Below are 12,242 nucleotides of genomic sequence, written 5' to 3' on the forward strand. Positions count from 1 at the left end.
GGCCTGGGTGCTATCCCTCAGCCCTTCAGCTCAAGGCTAGCACTCTACCACTTGAGCCACAGTGCCACTTCCAGCTTTTTTTTTTTCTGCTTATGTGGTGCTGAGGAATGGAACCCAGGGCCTCATGCATGCAAGGCAAGCGCTCTACCACTGAGCCACCTTCCCAGCCCAAGAAAAAAAATCTTTTATTGCATGAAGGTAATGTATTTTTAATTTAGGCCTGGCATTTTATCTATTTATTCTTGGCCACTTCATCACATATGGAGCACATAAATTTGATGTAATGAAGTTAAGATTGTTACTTTGCCATGATTATATAGTAGCTAGAAACCTGCTTATATGTGGAAAGTTTGATGAACTGTATTGATTAGATGGTAATTATAGTTGTAATTCCCACCCCCTGCAAGAAAGTAGCTTGTCTTTAGGCTACCTTTGTTCCAGCTCTAGTGCTCATCTGTGTGTTTTTACAAATCAGCCCTTTGTTAGGACAAGCCTGAACTGCTCTGTATGATAAAAGGGTGAAGAATTTGAAAGCCTTAAGGACAATGCAGAATAGGATGATGCAAACTATCTTACTGGATGTGTATAAGGAAAAGGACAGATAAAACCTTGACCTATGGTAGAGATACAGGTGAGAGGACTTGGGAGAGACAATTCCCTTTTTTGCTGTGGGGTATGTGATGCCTCAGGAAGTTCTGCTTCTCACACTGATGATTTCATAGATATTAGTTTTTCATAGGAATTGGAGGGTGTGGTATCTCTCACCTAGGTTCTTCATCTGTCCTCAGTGTGGTTTCCTTATGGTCTCTCTCCCCTTCCCTTCCGTACACTCCCTTACCCTCTCCTTCCCTTCCTTTTCCCTTTCCTCTCTGCCTTGCCTTCCCATCCCCTTTCCTTCCCCTCCTTCTGCTGGTAATGGGGCTTGAACTGTCACTCTGCCACTTGAACCACACCTCCACTTACAGCTTTTTACTGGTTAATTCACAGATTTGTCTGCATGGGCTGGTGTTGAACTAAGAGTCTCAATCTCAGCCACCCCTGTAACTAGGATCATAGGCATTAGCCACTATCATTCAGCTTCCTTTTTCTTTTTTTTCCTTCCTTCCTTCTTTCCTTCCTTCCTTCCTTCCTTCCTTTCTTCCTTACTTCCTTCCCTCCTTCCTTCCTTCTTTCTGACAAGGGTCTCGCTATGTAGCCCAGGCTGACCTTGAATTGGTGATACTTCTGCCTCAGTCTCCCAAGTGTTGAGATTACAGGCATGATCCACTACATCTGGCTTTCAGATTGGCTTTAAAGACTACTCTTTATGTTTATGCTTGCATGTTCAACTCTATATGGCAAATTGTGTAATTCTGTAACTAACAGACCTATGGCAAAGTGTATATTGTTGGATGACAGTGTTCATGTATGTGAATATGGAATATTTTAAGAATTGTGTACATGTGTAGGCATATCTGTGTGCTATATGTGCCTGAATGTGTAAACTGTAGTCAGGAGTGTGGGTGTTTGTTTCAGAATATAGGGCTTGTGTCAGACTATATTTTCCATGAGAAGCTGCCATGCTACAGCCCATCCCTCACACTCTCTTTATAATGGGAAGTTGACATCCTCCCACAGAGAGGTGGGCCCTCTTTGCTCTCCTTGTGTGGGCAGACCTTGTGACTCCCTCAACCAAAAGAGTATGGCAGCAGTGATACTACATGACTTCTGAGGCTACAGCATAAAGTGACATGCACTTTTATGACTTGTTCTCACAGAATGCTCATTCTTGGAAACCAGTCACCAAAATGTCTTATTTTGTTCCCTGTGAAACTCATGTTGAAATTCAAAAGGATTGAGAAATGGGCCCTAAAGCTGGGCACTGGTAGCTTACTCCTGTAATCATAGTTACTCAGGAGGTTGAGATCTGAGGATCACTGTTTGAAGCCAGGCCAAGACAGGAAAGTCGGGGAGGCTCTTTTCTCCAATTAACTCCTCAAAAGCTGGAAGTGGATCTGTGGCTCAAATGGCACAATGTTGGCCTTGAGCAAAATAGCTGAAGGATTGCATCCAGGATAAGTTGAAGTCATAATACCAACACACATATGCACACACATTCAAAGAGATGGGGCCTATAAGAAATGTTAGGCCCACGGGCTGGGAAGGTGGCTCAGTGGTAGAGCGCTTGCCTTGCATGCCTGTGGCCCTGGGTTCGATTCCTCAGCACCATATAAGAACAAAGAAAAAAGCCAGAAGTGGTACTGTGGCTCAAGTAGTAAAGCACTAGCCTTGACCTGAAGAGCTGAGGGACAGCACCCAGGCCCAGAGTTCAGGCCCCACAACCGGACCCCCCCCCCAAAAAAAAAAAAGAAATGTTAGGTCCTGAGGCCTTCACTCTCATGAATAGATTAGGTTAGGGATGAGGGAATAGGTTAATTTTTTTTGTTTTGTTTTTTTTGGGTCCGGTCGTGGAGCCTGAACTCTGGGACCGGGCGCTGTGCCTCAGCTCTTCAGTTCAAGGCTAGTGCTCTACCACTTGAGCCACAGCGCCACTTCCGGCTTTTCTTTTTGCTTATGTGGTGCTGAGAAATCGAACCCAGGGCCTCAGGCATACAAGGTGAGCGCTCTACCACTGAGCCACCTTCCCAGCCCCAGGTTAGTTTTTTTGAGAGTGAGTAGTTATAAAGAAAGTCCATCATCTCTTGTTCTGCTCTTTCACACATTCTCAGTTGCCCTTCCACTGTGGAATAATACAGCCTGAAGGATATCACTAGATGTCTTTAATCTTGGACTTGTCAGCTTTCAGTACTATAGCTGAATAAAATTTTGTCCATTAGAAATTAATCCAGCCTGCCAGGTGCCAGTGGCTCACGCTTGTAATCCGCTACCAGTGGCTGAGATATGAGGGTCGCGATTCAAAGCCAGCCCGAGCAGGATAGTCCGTGAGACTCTTATCTCCAGAAAATTGGAAGTGGCTCTGTGGCTCAAATGGCAGAGCACTTGCCTTGAGCTGAAGAGCTAAGAGACAGCGCCCAGGCCCAGAGTTCAAGCCCCACGACCACCACCAAAAAAAAAAAAAGAAAGAAAGAAATTATCCAGTCTGTAGCATTCTGATATAGCAATACAAAATGGACTAAAAGTCCAAGCAGTTACATGGAGAGGCCACTTTTCAGTATCCTGGCTAACCATAGCAACTAATATTCCAGGTGACAGCCAGCACCAACTGCCAGCCCATCCTTAAGCATGTTGAATTAGTCAAGCCATCCCAATTCTGATAGTGTATGAAACAGAGTAGTGGATTTTTCCCTGGAAAATCCTGCCCAAACTGCTAAATAAATTAATGTTTTTTTAAGGTACTAAATTTGAGGATGCTTTGTTATGCAATGATGGATAACTAGAACATGGATATAGCTGTGTCTTCCTTGAGTGTGTGTCTTCCTGTGGTTCCATGCCTTTGTGGGGTACCTATATTAGCAGGTGCATAGTCTTAGACATCTGTGTACACAAATAGGTATGTGGTTGAAGTTGTTTCTGGAGACAGTCATGGATCTTGAAGCTTTGCTTTGGCCTCATTGTGGTGGTGTTTGGTGAGAACACTTTGAAATCTTGTCTGTCTTCTGAATCTCTTCAGTGTTTTTCCTTTGAACCATAAAAAGTCGTTTTAGCTGAGAGCTGATACAATTTAAATTTACTGACTTTTCTCTGGTCCAAACCCTTTAGCACTGCCAAGGTCTTCTAGCAGTTGGGCTGCTGCCATCTAGAGACATCACATCCCTTTCACAAGGACTGAAGTTGTTGAATCTCCCTCCCTCCTTCTCTGCCTTTGAGGTCTTCAGATATCAAGCAGAGCAGAGAAATATGCCGTCATTGGAGTTGTTGAAGTCTGTTGAGGGGGAAAGACCTAGAATTCTTGACTTGTACCAGTGAAACGGCTGATACTGGCTTTGTGTGCCAAGGGGAAAGTTATCTAATCTCTACCATGCTTTGGATATTCCATCTGAGTACTGGCCAGGCAGTGGAGGATCACTGGTTCAGAAAATGAGCACTTCTTCTTTTTTTGCTGTTGTTTTTGTTGTTTTAAATGCCCCTTAGCTTTTTGCTTGATTTAGTTCTACTGGGACTGCTCTTGCCCTTGCTTTGCCTTCTAGGACCTCTAAAATATAATTGCCCATGACAACTTTCTTCAGTGACGGAAATGTTCTGTGATCTTCACTGTCCAATATGGTAGCTAATAGCCATACAGCAACAGCACAGTACCAAATATCTCGGAAAAGAGAATTTTTGATAAATGTGAAAATGGGGGACATAATCTGCCCATCTACCTCACAGAAGTATCTGGGACAAACACCACAATGTGAAAGTGTAGTGTGAACAGAGTGGGCTTATACTTAGAGTTTTTTGTTAATAGTTCTATAAAATGGCACTTGCTGGGCTGTTGTTATTTATATCTCTGTGTTGTTGTTTTTTAATTTGACCCTAAGCTCTTTGAGGTAAGTACCAAGCAGGACTGTTTCACAGCTGCATATCCATGGCCACACCACCATTCTTGAATTTTGGTTGTTAATTGGAGATAAGAGTTTCAGTAACTTTTTTGCCTAGACTAGCTTTGAACCATGAATCTTATATCTCAGCCCCTTGAATAGTTAATATTACAGGTGTGAGACACATGTAGCTGGCTCAGACTGGTAAGTTAAAAACAACATAAATTCACTGCTTACAGTTCTAGCAGATATAAAGTCCAAAATCAAGTTGTCAATAGGTTCAGCATCTGGTAATAGTCAGTTTTTCATTGCTGTATAAATGATGAAGAGAAACAATTTAAAGGAGGATGGATTAATTTTGGCTCACATTTTCAGAGGTTTAGTCCACAGTCAATTGGCTCTATTGCTATTAGGTCCATGGTAAGGCAGAACATCATGGAGGAAGGACATGGCAGAGGAAAGATGGTTAACTCATAGAAGCTAAGAAGCAAAGGGAGATGGAGAGGAGGGGCAGGAGACAAGAAGCCCCTTCAAAGGAAAATTTCCAGTGATCCACTAGCTTGAACTAGCCTCCCATTCTAATGCTCTACCAGCTTTCTTCCAAAATTGTTCTCACCTGGGGACCACACTGAACACATGAGCTTTTAGGGGATATGCAATACACAAGAAATAACAGGTCAATACTTACTGTCTGCTTCAAAGATGGCCCCTTGTTTTTGTGATCTCACATATCAAAAGAGGCAAAGAAGATCCCTTCAACTTCTTTGATAAAAAGCACTAATCTGGGGCTTTTGATATGGCTAAAGGGCCCCAGCACTAATTTCATTCTCCAAAACCCCATCTCATAATATTAATACATTGGTTATTAGATTCCAATGTATTGTTTTTTTTTTTTTTGGTGGTGGTGGTGAAGGGATATCAACATTAGGCTATGGCAGGTTTTTTTTTTCTTTCTTTTTATTTCTTGGTTGGTCATAGGACTTGAACTGTGGGCCTGGGCACTGTCCCTGAGCTCTTCGGCTCAAGGTGAGCTCTCTACCACTTGAGCCACAGTGTCACTTCCGGTTTTCTGGTGGTATATTGGAAATAAAGAGTCTAATGGACTTTCTGCCCAGGCTGGCTTCGAACCACAATCCTCAGGTCTCAGCCTCCTGAGTAGCTAAGGTTACAGGCATGAGCCACCAGTGCCCAGCTATGGCAAGGTTTTTTAAGGATTGGGATTTGGATGCCCTCCAAATATCTGAACTGGTTGTTTCTGTTGTAAAGAGGAAGCCAAGTCCTGTGAGTGCTGGTGGCTCAGTGTTCAGTTGGACTTTTCTCTTTGCCCTTGCATTCATTTATTCACCCTAAGAAGTGAGCATATTCAACCAGGTGCTGGTGGCTCATGCTTGTAATTGTAGTTGGTTGGGAGGCTAATACCTGGGGATTTCAATTTTAAGCTATCTAAGGCAAAAAAGTCCATGAGACTCTTACTCTTAAGGAGTAAAAAAGCCAAAAGTGGAGTTGTGGTTTAAGTAGTAGAGTGCCAGTCTTGAGCAAAAAAGCTAAGGGAGAGTGCCCTGGCTCTAAGTTCAACATATTATACTCTCTCTCTCTCATATACACACACACACAGATTATGTTAAATTCTCCTTTCTCTATCTCTCTGTTGCTGAATTTAGGACCTTGTGCTTACTGGATAGGTGCTCTACCTCTTGAATCATGACTCCAGTTTGAACATATCCTATTTTTAAGGATGTTACTCTTGTAGTACTTACTTACTGGTATCTGTTTTATAACTTGTGCCAAGCTCACAATTGTAATTAATGTGTTCATTCTGTAATTTATCATTCATGAACTGATATTTATTCAACATTTTATTCTTCTCGATACAGTCCTTGACTTGCAATAGTTTTATGATTTTTTACTTTATGATGATGCAAAAGTGATCCACATTTAATAGAATCCTTCTTCAAATTTTGACTATTGATTGAGGTACTGGTGCAGTACCTCAATTACTGCAGTACCAGTAATTCTAGTTTGTAGAATTGTAACTCTAGCTACTCTGTAATCCTAGCTACTCTGGAGATGGAGATCTAAGAATTGAAGTTCAGAGACAGTCTGGTAAGAAAAGTCTATAAGACTCTCATCTCCAATTAAGTACCAAAAATCTGGAAATGGAGGTATGGCTTAAGTGGTAGAGTGCCAGACTTGAGTAGAAAAAGCTAAGGGATAGCAGCCAGACATGGGTTCAAGCCCTAGTAGTAGCTACCATACACACACACACAAACACACACACACACACACACACACTTTTTTTTTTGAATTTTGATCTTTTTCTATCCTAGTTGTGTTAGACCTTTTATTGCTGTGACAAAATACCTGACAGAACAACTTAGAAGAACTTACCCTATGATGGATAAGAGAGAAGAGCTGGAGAAGAAGTGGGGAGAGGGCGAGGGGGGGAGGGAGGAGAGAGGAAGAGAAGATGTGTCTTTTGTCCTTTAATATTAAAGGAAGTTGATAGATGAATATTTCCTGTATTCACTTTAAATTTAAGTTTTTGAATTCCTGGCAGCCATTAATCTAAACTGTCTCATTTTCCCCTAAAATGACTTCTGTCCTTTAATCTTAAGGGAAGTAGATGAATAAATATCTCCTGTATTTGCTTTAAGCTTGAATTTTTGAATTCCTGGAAGCCATTTACCATTCCTCATTTTCCATAGTCTATCTTGCCTCAATTTCATTTTCAGATCATAACCTTAGGAATAGGCAGTAAGACATTCCATTGAGGTATGAGCCACAGCTCCCAGGTGGCCATGGAATCTGTTAGGTTTTAAAAAAGAGGTAGTTGAGTAAGAACATCACCATCCACGTGGTATTCAGGTAAGGGGTAGGTTTATTCATCGTTCTGGCTGGCACCAGGCCATGTTGGCCCTCCACGTGGCTGGGAAAAGCCTCAGAAAGAGAGAGGGCTGGGAAAGAGAGAGTTGGGAAAGAGAGAGAGAGCTGGGGAAAAGAGCTAAGAGAGAGCTAGAAAAGAGAGAAAATAGCTAGAAAAGAGAAGAACTAGAAAAGAGCAGAGAGAGGGCGTCTGGGCCTGGGCTAGGCCTTATCTAGGGTATGGGCAGAGAAAGGTGTGGCCACATCAAATTCAGATGTTACCTCAGCGGATGCAGATGTAACCTCTTCCAGGTGTCCCAGTTGCCTAGGTAACACAGGTAGTGGGTGGAGACTTTGCTGCGAGGAGGGTGGAGTCTGCTCGCCATCCAGGAGAGGACCTTACATCAAGAGGTTAAACAGACAATACTCACAGTGTACTTTGTTGCTAGTGTACTTTGTTTGGTAGACTAAATGTATTTGTGTGTGTGTGTGTGTGTGTGTGTGTGTGTGTGTGTGTGTGTTGTACTAAGGCTTGAACTCAGGGCCTCAGATTCTTGCTTGACTTTTTCTTTCACAGCTATCACTCACTCTGCCACTTGAGCCAAACCTCTAGTACAGTGTTTTGCTGGATAGTTCTGCCCAGGTTGGCTTTGAACTGCAGTCCTCAAATCTCTAGCCTCCTGAGTAGCAGGTATAAGCTACTGGGATTCACCTTAAATCTTTAATTTTTTTTTTCTTTTGTTAGACATTGGGCTTTGAACTCAGGGCCTGAGTGCTGTCCTGAGCTCTTTTGCTCAAGGCTAGTGATCTACCATTTTGAGCTACAGTGCCACTTCCAATTTTTGAGTGGTTAATTGGAGATAAGAATCTCATGGGGACTTTTCTGCCTGGGCTGGTTTTGAACCAACTGCTCTTACTGATCTCCTGGGTATGTCATAGGAAAGTGACCTGTTCCATGTCTCTTCTTGCTTAGTAACCAGGGAAAATATTTTATACTTTACTTATAAACTGGCACAGCCTACTCAGCTATTGCAGTGGGTTGTTCTCCTTCTCCATGCCTCTATAATTTGCTAAGAGGTTGTGAAATCATCTCCCACCTGCTTGAAGTAAATATAATCAAGAAGGTAAATTGAATGCTGAAACCTCACACAATATTCAGAGAAAGGAAAGAAACTCCTGAGGTTGATGGCTCTTGGAGAATACCTAATCATTTGGGGACATAGTGTTTTTCGTTTATCTTTTTCCCCCACTCAACAATAACTAGGAGTCTGTATCTGGGCACTAGGGTAATAGTGAATTCTAGTCAGGTTTAGCATTTCTAAGTCTCACAACCTTGAGCTAATTTAGCTTGAATTTCCAGTACTACCATTTCCTGGCAGTATGACCTAGCATAAATTCTCTAGCCGCTTTTAGCTTCATTGTCATTATTTATAAAAAGTGAGTGGCAATTCCTATCTTGGGAAATTATGAGACATAAATGTACCTATTTTATATTTGCAGCATCTGGCAAATAAAAACATTCAGTGGTACAGAAGAATTAGAACTGCAAGTTGATCGTTTTCTAAACTTACACAATGTACATTTACATAAAGCAAGTGAGTTACAATAAAACTAAGCCGGTGAGTTCTCTCTCCGGTGACTTCTTCCTCTAGCGGAGGGACACCAGGCAAAGGAAGTTCAGTATTTGCGGAAGAAGACGCTAGCGGATGAGGTTTAACAGAAGCTAGAGGAAGGCGGGGCTAGCAACTCTGGAGAGCGTGGCAGTCGCCGGGCGTTCTGGCAGGTTTCTATTGGGCGGTGGAGCGAGTGACGTAATAGCCGCGCGCTCACAGGTTCGTACAGTCGGCGCGGCGTTTGCGGAGGGGGAGCTGGTTGCCGTGGTGGCCGCCTGGAATTGTGGGGTTTGTGTCTGCCCCTCGGCTGCCGTGCCGAAAGCCGAAGGTAGGGGCGGAGAGGGCTTCTGGGCCCTGGAGTTGGGCGGAGGGCACTGGCTGTCCGGGCCACCTGCCACCTGCCGTTTGGGCGCCATCGCAACTGTTCAGGGGTCCCAACACGACCCTGCTAGTATCTCTAAAGCGAGACGTCCCTGTGGGCTCCCAAGCTAAAGGCGTATTTTCTACCTTTCTCACTAAAATACCTCTTAGTAACCCCTTCGACGCCAGGAGAGATGGCAGTGGCTTTTAGCTCAACATCTGTTTTTCTTCTCTAGCCCCTTCTTTTGGTCTCTGTTCTCCATTCAAAGAAGAGGTGAAATAGGTTTTGGTTTCTGAGACCTCCAGTATTGCATTTTGGTCTTGGCCAAGACTTTTGAGTCTTGGCATATGAAATCGTGCCCTGATTCCTTAAGTATCTCCACTCTCGTGGTGTGTTTTACTTAATATTGGCAGATGGAAGGCGACTTTAGAGGTTGCAGAGTTGCTTGTGTCTCAAATCGCGTAGGGAATTTATGCACACCCTTTAACCCCAGGAATTTAGGATGAAGTGTACATGCTTGCATTCGCTATCCATCCCAGGTGGTTCTCATTCAGGTGTCTCTGAATCCTTGTTTCGATGGAAAAGGACAGGAATCAGGAAATGCTTGTCAGCTGAGAAGCCAGTAGGTTTCTTAGGACTTTTAGATGCCTTTAAAAAATATTGTCCCATATATAAGCTCAGTTTTCTAATAAATGCTTAATGTCTGCCTTTCCTACTTTAATAAAACACAACCAGCTTTGAGGAATGGTTAGCCTACCAAGAATACATATGCAGGAGAAACAAATCCTCCATATTTACTAAGAGCTGATGTGTTTACAAATACTGTTTGCTTTGACAATATGAACCTTGTATGTGCGTGGGTCTTTTTAGATCTCACTGCACCCAAAGTTTTTTTTTCTTATAAAAGTGTAGTAGATTTGGGGAGCCAAGGTGTAAATGATATTAAGATTGATGTTTGTGTAATACGGGTAGGAACTTAAGTTGTTTGTGGCTTCAGTTGGGAACAAGACTTGGAATTTTAAGATGCTGTTGCTACTTTTTGTCTTTTAAATGTTTAGTGAATTTAACTAATATACAGTGCTGATCAAACTGGCAATAGACAAAGACTGTCCTCACTTTGCTGATTGTAGGAATCTGGAATATTTTAGTAGGCAGGAATGAAAAATTGCTCAAAGGGGCTGGGAAGGTGGCTCAGTGGTAGAGTGCTTGCCTTGCATGCATGAGGCCCTGGGTTTGATTCCTCTGTACCATATAAGCAGAAAAAGCCGGAAGTGGTGCTGTGGCTCAAGTGGTACTAGCCTTGAGCTGAAGAACTGAGGGACAGTGCCCAAGCCCAGAGTTCAGGCCCCAGGACCAGCCAAAAAAAAAGAATTGCTCAGAACTTTGATACTGTTTTCTTTTTGCATGTCTGGGGTTTGAATTTAGGGCCTGATCACTGTCCCTGATCCTCTTGTACTCAAAGTTAGTGATCTACCACTGGAGCCATAGCTCCTCTTCCAGCTTTTTCTGAGTAGTTTACTAGAGATAAGAGTCTTACAGACTTTTCTGCCTGGGCTGGCTTCAAACCATGCGTAGCTAGGGTTACAGGTGTGAGCCACTGGCACCTGGCCTTTGATACTGTTTTCTTCCTCTTCTCTGTTTTCTGAATGTCAATTTTACATAGCTGCCCGAGGCTGACCTGGTAAGTTTCATAACTAAGAAGGGCTAATGAAGTGAAAATGAAGAGTAACAAAAATATTTTAGAGTAATAAACACACCAGAATCTAATTTTCCATTGTTAATATTTGTTAGAGTGGTGATATGGCTATTATTCAAAGCAGTTTTGAAGCCAGGTGCTGGTGACTCATGCCTGTAATCCTAGTTACTCTGGAGGTTGAGATCTGAGGATCATGGTGCAAAGCCAGCCCTGGCAGGAAAGTCCCGTGATACTCTTAACCAACAGAAAACTGTAAGTGGTGATGTGGCTCAAGGGGTAGAACGCTTGCTTTGAGCTGAAGAGATGAGGGACAGTGCCCAGGCCCAGAGTTCAAGCTCTACAACCGACCAAAAAAAAAAAAAGGCAGTTTTGAAAATCTATATCAGAGACAGAACTATATGAAAGACCAGTCTCATTAATATACAATATTATTTAAAAAACACTCTATCATATGGTTAAGCACCCTTGTCACTTGACTTGTCTTCAGATAAACATGACCCTTTGATTTTTAAGATGATGATGTCACATAGTATCTTAATAGTGGACACAACGGATTTTTGGAGTAGTGGACATAAGTTTTAATTCTGAATCTACCACTTGTTAGCCACATAATCTTGGGTAAGTTATTTCACCTGAGGCACTGTTTTCCTTTGTGTAAAATAGGAATAACCTTTGAAGAATAGTTAAGGTGATACATGTGGAAACTCTTAGTATATAGGACTGCAAGAATTGTTTTTTTAATTTTCAAAATTTGCTTTTTTCTCATCTTGTTTCCTTTGCAATTTATGGGATCAAATTTGGGGTCAACTTGTCGCTGGTGGCTCATGCCTGTACTCCTAGCTACTCAGGAGGCAGAGATCTGAGGATTGCTGTTCAAAGCCAACCCGGGCAGGAAAGTCAGTGAAACTCTTATCTCCAGTAAACCACCAGAAAACCGGTGCTGTAGCTCAAGTGGTAGAGTGCTGGCCTTGAGCTGAAGAGCTGAGGGACAATGCTTGGGCCCAGAGTTCAAGCCCCATGACCAATAAAAAAATAAAAAAAAATGGGGGTCTTGTATATACTAAGCACACGTTCTTCTACTAAGCTACATCCCCAGTCTGAATATTTGCTATTAAAGAGAAAATTCAGAAAAAAAAATGACAGTTTCTGAAGGGAAGTTGCCTTTTTCTAAGAAGGTAGATGCTTTGCATTTCTCTCCCCCCTCTCCCCACCTCTTCCCCCCTGCCTCCCCCTCTGTCCCCCTCTCCCCC

At 42.7% G+C, this 12,242-nt stretch overlaps 1 protein-coding gene and 1 pseudogene across 3 annotated transcripts in view; both read left to right on the plus strand.

Annotated features, from left to right (window-relative positions):
* The window catches only part of LOC105988642, an 18,270-nt pseudogene extending 9,231 nt beyond the window's left edge, over positions 1 to 9,039 (plus strand).
* Positions 9,040 to 9,133: 94 nt separating this feature from the next.
* Sil1 (SIL1 nucleotide exchange factor) overlaps positions 9,134 to 12,242 on the plus strand; it is a 278,466-nt gene continuing 275,357 nt past the window's right edge. For 2 of the 3 annotated variants that reach the window (XM_013020448.1, XM_013020447.1), the window contains exon 1: positions 9,167 to 9,263. The gene's annotated coding sequence lies outside the window, so the exon portion shown is untranslated. The other variant, XM_013020449.1, reaches the window with a different exon arrangement.

The sequence above is a fragment of the Dipodomys ordii genome, unplaced genomic scaffold (genome assembly GCF_000151885.1).
Source record: "Dipodomys ordii isolate 6190 unplaced genomic scaffold, Dord_2.0 Scaffold50, whole genome shotgun sequence".
Lineage (NCBI taxonomy): Eukaryota > Metazoa > Chordata > Mammalia > Rodentia > Heteromyidae > Dipodomys > Dipodomys ordii.